Below are 7076 nucleotides of genomic sequence, written 5' to 3'. Positions count from 1 at the left end.
TTGGTAGTTCACACCAGCTCCAAAGGTGCTGCACATTCTTTTATGTTTCAAGGCGCTCCACCTCTAGAAATCTACTTTCTTCACCCAAAAAATGTATTTTCCCCACACTAATTTCTAGAATTCTCTTTCAGAATTGTTCCTCTTGAGGCATGTATTGTGACCAAGCTAAGAAGGAAACTAAAAGACCTCAACACATGCTCTCCAGCAGCCTACACCCAGATAAGCAGGGATTAACCCCAGACAAACAGCCAGGCAGAAAACAATACCCTAATCAAGGAACACCTAAGGAGAAAACCACACTTCCACCAACACTAGCAGAGCAATCTACTGTATAGAAACAGGGAGCAAGCTCCACGCTCAGTTGCACTGATGATGTTACCTAGTTGGGTAATGAAACGTCTGCAAGTGAACATCCAAGCTCAGAGAGCACCAAGGACTCCAGAGTTCAACCCTGAGCTCTCTCCTATTGAGCTGTCATTGTTGACTCTTGACAGGTAGCACTCTCCCAGAGTCGGGGCACAATGTGGGGGTCCTCCTGGACTCACTGCTCCTGCTCAAGGAGCAGATGGCAGCGGTGGCTGGGGGAACCTCTGCACAGGTTCGCCTTGTGCACCAATTGTGCCCTTTCCTGGACTGGAAGGCATTGCTCAGTGTCACTCACACCTTAGTCAACTCTCAGTTGGATTACTGTAGTGCGTTTTACATAGTGCTGCCTTTGAAGACCATCTGAAAGTTGTAGCTGGTTCATCTTTTGCTTGTGTTATACAGCTGCTGCATGAGCTCCACTCCCAGTTCTTCCTGGATGCAATTCAGGTTGCTGGTTATTATCTGTAAATCCCTACATGGCACAGGGCCATGTTATTTGAGGGATTGCCTCTCCCTGAGGGTGTCTGCTCATCCCCCCAGATCAGATGGGGTGGGTGTGCTCTAGGTGCCCTCCCTTAAATGTTGGAACCTGGTGGGACCTTGGAGATGTACATGTTCCATGGCTATCCGGCCCTTTGGAATAGGCTCTCCCAAGATTCGGAGGGCCCCCTCCCTATTGTCCTTCTGGAGGGCTTTTCACCCAGGCATTGGGTAGGTTGGAGGTGAGCTGAGCTAACGTAAAAGCAATTGCAGAGTTAGTGGGGTGTCATGGCACTGCAGTTGGGATAGATGGTGTTGTGGGTTTGGGTGGTAATATTCACTTTGCTTCTCTCGGATGTCCTTGTAAGTACAGGACGTCTTGGTAAGAACAATTAGCGCTCAAGTACTAAGGTATCTCAGAGCTACTATGTTGTCTTTCGAGGAATGCACCTGTAACGTTTTCACATTACACCACGAAAGCATACCTTTTTCGGTTACCTTGTATCCCTAGCCGCTTTTAAGTCATTCTTCCCCAGTTGAGGTCTCGCACTCTCACACACCCTCCCTGACTCTCACCACGGACTTGGTTGTGGGAAGCCGGCAGGAAGTTGCACCACCTAACTGTGGGATTCGCTTAACAACAGCAACCGGGATTGCAGGGATTGCTGTCTCTAAGCGAGGCAGTCGTGAAACATTGCAACTTACAATCGCGTTGCTTAGCAATGGAAATTCCGCTCCCAATTGCTGCCGTAAGTCGAGGACTGCCTGTATCACTGAAGCGATTAACTGGACCTTCTTAGTATGTCTTTTGCAAATGAGAAATAGAGTTAAATGTTCTGGAGCTTTCCTCCTTATCCCCCATTTTTGGCTCCCCCCCCATCTGTGTAAGCTGATGGTTTAGTTCAGTTTCTCTCCTCCATTTTTAAGGAACCTGCACCCTCTAGAGGCACTTTATCTGCATTACAGTAAATAAGAAATTCCATAAACAAGCTGGAAGCTGTAATGAACTTTATTTATGTGGTTAAAATTAAATATTTCATATGCAAATATATTATCAATTTTAACATTAAATATTTAAAACATATCTAGCATGTGATAAAAATATAAAACAAGCTATTCAAGATCAATAATGGTTATCTAAAGAGGGAGTAACAGATCCAAAATTCAATTACGTTGCACTTTCAGTAAACACTGAAGGGGGAAAGTTAACACTGGGTCCTGAGAACAATTCTAAAGACTTTCAAAACACGGCCAGTCAAACATGGAAGAAGAATAGGGCAATATACAGAAGGCGAACCAAAATAATGTTCTGAGTAACAATGTATTTGATACTTGCACTGTTCGTTAGCCAGCTTCACTGAGTTTTTCAAAAAGAGGTGCATAATGAAATAATTTAGAAGACAATGATAAGATTCATAAAATACTGCAAAGAAAGCACTTTTTTCCTCAAAGGAATGCCCTGGAAGTAACAGGAGCAGGAAGTGTGTTTGTGTGTGTGTGTGTACTCAGATCCCTAGCCCTTGTAGCTGCAGAGGTAGGTGTGATTCCATGTAATCCAGTGTTTTTCAAACTTGGCAAATTTAAGACGTGCAAACTTCAGCTCCCAGAATTCTGAGTTCAAGTTGCCAGGTTTGATAAACCCTGATGTAACCAACGGTTGTTGCAATTAGAGGAGTGGAGAACTCAGATGTTTTGCAGCGTGGATGAGACTGAAGCATCCTGGTTCCCCAGAAGACCAAAGCAGAAATTGTGCAAGAGAGTCCGGGGAAAATAAGTTGATCCCTTGAGGGACACCCTTTTTGCCAACCGCAGCAGGCAAAAGGACCTCAGAACAATCCATGTAGCAGTTTAAGGTTGGTTGAGGATTCTTTTTAATATCAAGGAAAAGCTGGCGCCCCTTGAACACTGTATCAGCCCCTGGGCACTTAAGACGGCAGAGTAAGCAAAGGTGTGGCGCAGAGCAGATAAAGAGTTCAACAGGTTCTGGGATTTGTGCATAAGGATGAGCCATAACAGGAAAGAAGCTAAGGTGAGGTCCCAGGTGAGTAACCCCAAATAAATGCAAGTAGCAACATCAGTCCTCGTTATAATGGTCAGCCTCCTGTGGGCAATCACATTTCAGCTGCCAGAAGGTGAGAAGGAAACAAGCAAGCAATAAGGATTGGTGGATTCTTGCACAGCCCCCTCCCCGTGAGCCCTGCGTTATTCGTCGCTGGACTGCAGGATGTACTCCTAGCAGGCTGGAAATGTGGAAGTTCCTTGCGGCAAGACCATCTGCTATTCCTGTTGCCGATGAAGCATTGTTAAATGTCACCAGCTCTGCAGATGAATGGTGGGGAAGTGTGCGAGCGTGCTGAGATTTGTACTAAGGGTTCCTTGGCTCCAGATGTGCTCATAGGTCTGCTACAGAAGGGCAATTCCATTGGAAGAGAGCAGGCCTTTCGTCTGTGACAGATATTCTTGGAATTCAGAGAGTTCTTGGAATGTAGGGAAGTTTGATTTCCCTTTATTTTCTAAGCTGTGTCCCTGGAACATGCCTGAGCAGCTCAGGGAAGGCCCCACCAGATGTTCCAATAGTACAGATGCACTGGTGAGGTTATCTAGCCTGCAGAGAAGAAGACATCTGCAGGAGAACAACGCAGCTCAGAGAACACCAAGAATCCAATTTAGCAGGTGTATTTGCACAACATGCTAAGCTTGGTTAGGATTTTGGTGACTTAGGTGTTGCGCGAACTCAGCTCCTTTGATTAGTTTATAGTCCAATGTATTCTGCATGCCCAGAATGTGAGTTAATTCAGGAACCAGGTGAAGTGGTTGTGCGGCCCAAGCCCATTTCTTACCTGCGCCCTTGAACAGCAATCTGGAGAAATGAAGAAAGCTGAGACTCTGTTTGATAAAGGAGGAAATGGTATGATCGTGCCCTTCCCAGGTTGGGGGGGGGGGTTTCCCCAAACCTAAGGGTTGCCCAGCCCTAGCAAAAAGATTAAATAATCAAAGCTGCAAGTTGTGCCTCCCACCCGCCACACTAGACTGCTAATTATCCCTTACATTTCCCAGACATTTCCAGTATCTGCTTGTGAGAAGGCAGGGAGAAGTGAGGGCCTCAAACGAACCATGTTTGCTAAGGGAGAGCGCTGTGCACCATGGGGCAGCCTTGGGGGGACGGCAGGAGGGAGGATGGGCAGAAGGCACACTCGCACCAGAGTGGAGAGGGACGGCAGGAGGGAGGAAAGACTGCAGGCAAGAGGCACGTTCGCACCAGAGTGGAGAGAAGCGGCAGGGGGCGGCTGTCGGGTCAAGTGGGGATTGCAATGTGTATGGCGCTGATTGGATTAGGAAGTGGAATGTCTGCGGTTTTGCGGTTAATTAGCGGCGCTCCGGGGCGGTAAAAAAGGTGAGATTGTGAGCCAAGCCCTCGTAGGAGGGGGAGGACAGATAGGGGGTATAAATACCTGTCAGACCTTGCTTCGGGGTTCCTCCATTGCTGCGGGACGGACCCACCTTTGCAAACGTGCCCAATAAAAACTTCTGTCTACTGGATAACCGAACCCGTGTCTGTCGTTTTCTGACAAAATTGGCGAGCCAGGCAGGAGTCCTCGACGTGGACCGGACTGTGGGGAACCGGTGAGTAATCGGCCGTAACACCCCGTTGAGGTGTCTCCCGTTTTCCCCGAAGTCGGGTCCGGGACGGGACTCCAGTCGCCAGTCAGACAGAAGTAAAGAGGAAGTCGGCCGACGAGGGGACCTCTGGGAGGTCTGGTGAGTACAACCTACCCATAATCTCGGGGAGATTAGCGTGGTTACGAGGCGTTGGACGCCGCAAGGGGACAGAAGAGTCCGGGACCTTCTGTAAGGTGGGAAACGTAGTCAGGAAGGATGGGTAAGGCGCAGAGTAAGAGTGTAAGGCCAGGGGCCAGTGGGAAAAACGCAGTAGGGGGAATCCCCACGGATTCTCCATTAGGACAATTGTTGCAACAATGGGAGACACCCTGGTTGTGTCCATTCACCAGGGGTCTGGAAAAACCGACCATGATAACTTTGTGCACTAAAGAATGGCCAAAATATCCACTAGTGGACCCCGAATTCCCCTACCATTGGGATACTCTTGGAATCCCCAGTAATTACTGGGTGACCCAACTAAAAAACTACATTGTGGAGCATAAAATGTTAACACAGGAACCCTATGTGGAAGTCTGGTTCCATGTTCATTGGGAGGGGCCTCGACCCAAGTTAGCCAAAATTTTTGTCCAAAAAGAACAGGAAGATGAGGAGGACCTCTGGCTGACTGGACTTCAATGGGGGCCGCCACCTCCTCCTCCTCCTCCTCTTCCTACCGCTCCCCCTCCGGCGCCCCCACCCTATCCCGGGCTGCGGAAAGAGCTGGACCAGCTGAACCAAGACATTCAGAACTTGCCCTTTAGTCTAAGGTCGGCCAGTGCCTTCCCCGTCCGGGAAGTCCCGAACGGAACGAACGCACAGGGGGTGACCGTCACCAGTTACGTAACAGTTCCCATCAAACCCAGTGAGTTGAGGGAATTAAAAAAGACCCTCCCTCGTATGCAAGAGAACGCCCATACCGCCGCCGAACAATTGGAACTTTTTCTCGGCCCGGTGGAATACTCCTGGGGGAACTGAATTACATTTTAGCCCACCTCTATACGCCAGAAGAGAGGGGCCAGATTCGGCGAGCCACGCTCAGGGCTTGGGAGCGAAGGAATGCAAACGTCCCGAGTGCCCCAGCCGCGGATACTAAATTCCCTCTGGCGGACCCAAATTGGGATCCCAATAATGCTGAGCATCGGCAGAACATGAGAGGAGTTTCCCCCTGTATGACTAGGAGGGTCATGGTTCCCCAACCGGGACCCACGGGGAACCCTTGGTAAACATCACGGTGGGTCCCACTGGCGAGGAACGGCAGTTCCTCGTGGACACCGGAGCCTCTCGAACATCGCTGTGCCAACCGATCCCAGGGATTGCGAAATCCCGGGGCACGTCGGTATCGGTGATGGGGGTGGGAGGCTCTCCGGTCAAGGCAGACGTACTGGAGGGAGTGAGACTGGAGTGGAATGGGAAGGAGGTAACTGCAGATGTGTTACTGATCCCACAGGCGAGAGTGAACTTGCTGGGAAGGGATCTAATGGGTAGTCTAGTAGTGGAGTTGTGGAATGTGGAACAGGCAGAAAGGATGTGTTTGTTGCGAGAGGCGGACGTGGAGGTTGTGAACCCTGAGGTATGGGCAGGGGAGGGGGGGCGGGGCGGTTTCGCATAGCCCCAATTAGCATCCCCTTGAAACCAGGGGTGACGGGTTTGCGGCAAGCCCAATACCCGCTGTCCCGGGATGGGAGGCGCGGGCTGAAGCAACAACTGAGATGGACGGTGCTGCCCCAGGGGTACACCGAGAGCCCCTCTTGTTTGGACAGGCATTGGAAGAGAAACTCCAGGGGTTCCGGGCCCCTGGGGGTTCTCGGGTGCTGCAGTATGTGGATGATTTGTTGGTGTCTGGAGAGAAGGAAGTAAAGGTGAGAGAAGATTCAGTGGCTTTATTGAACTGGTTGGCTGAGGAAGGATTGAAGGTGTCAAAAGGGAAGGTCCAATTTGTGGAAAGGGAGGTCAAGTATTTAGGACATGTACTCCGGAAGGGCGAGAAGTTGATTGATCCTTCTCGGATACAGGGGATAATGCAGTTGAAGCCCCCTCATACTAAAACGGAGGTGCAGCGGTTTCTGGGTCTAGTAGGATATTGCCGGCTATGGATAGATGAGTACATGAGCAAGGCTCAGTTTCTGTATGAGAAGTTGAAAGGATCATCTGACAGGGTAGAATGGACAGACAGGGACACAGAGAAGTGGGGGGAATTACAAAGGAGCCTGGTGACGGCCCCGGCTCTGGCTCTACCGAACTTGGCCCTCCCCTTTCACCTGTACGTCACAGCCCATGGGGGAACTGCCATTGGAGTGCTGACTCAGAGACGGGCTGGGAAATATCAACCAGTGGCCTTCCTGAGCAAAGCCCTAGAACCAGTGGTGAGGGGATGGCCGACTTGTGTGCAGGCAGTGGCTGCCGCTGCTGTGCTAGTGACAGAAGGGAAAAAACTCACTTTTGGGAGCCCCGTGATTGTCCATTCACCCCATCAGATCTTAAGTGTGCTTAGTCAGCAGGCGGCTGCTTGGATGACAGAAGGAAGGATATTGAAATATGAGACAGTTCTCCGGATAAGTCCTGATGTGGTG

This window comes from Python bivittatus, unplaced genomic scaffold (genome assembly GCF_059951505.1).
Source record: "Python bivittatus isolate LINGU-HERP-01145 unplaced genomic scaffold, Pbiv_v1 ctg000980_np1212, whole genome shotgun sequence".
Classification (NCBI taxonomy): domain Eukaryota; kingdom Metazoa; phylum Chordata; class Lepidosauria; order Squamata; family Pythonidae; genus Python; species Python bivittatus.
This window is presented reverse-complemented; position numbering follows the sequence as displayed.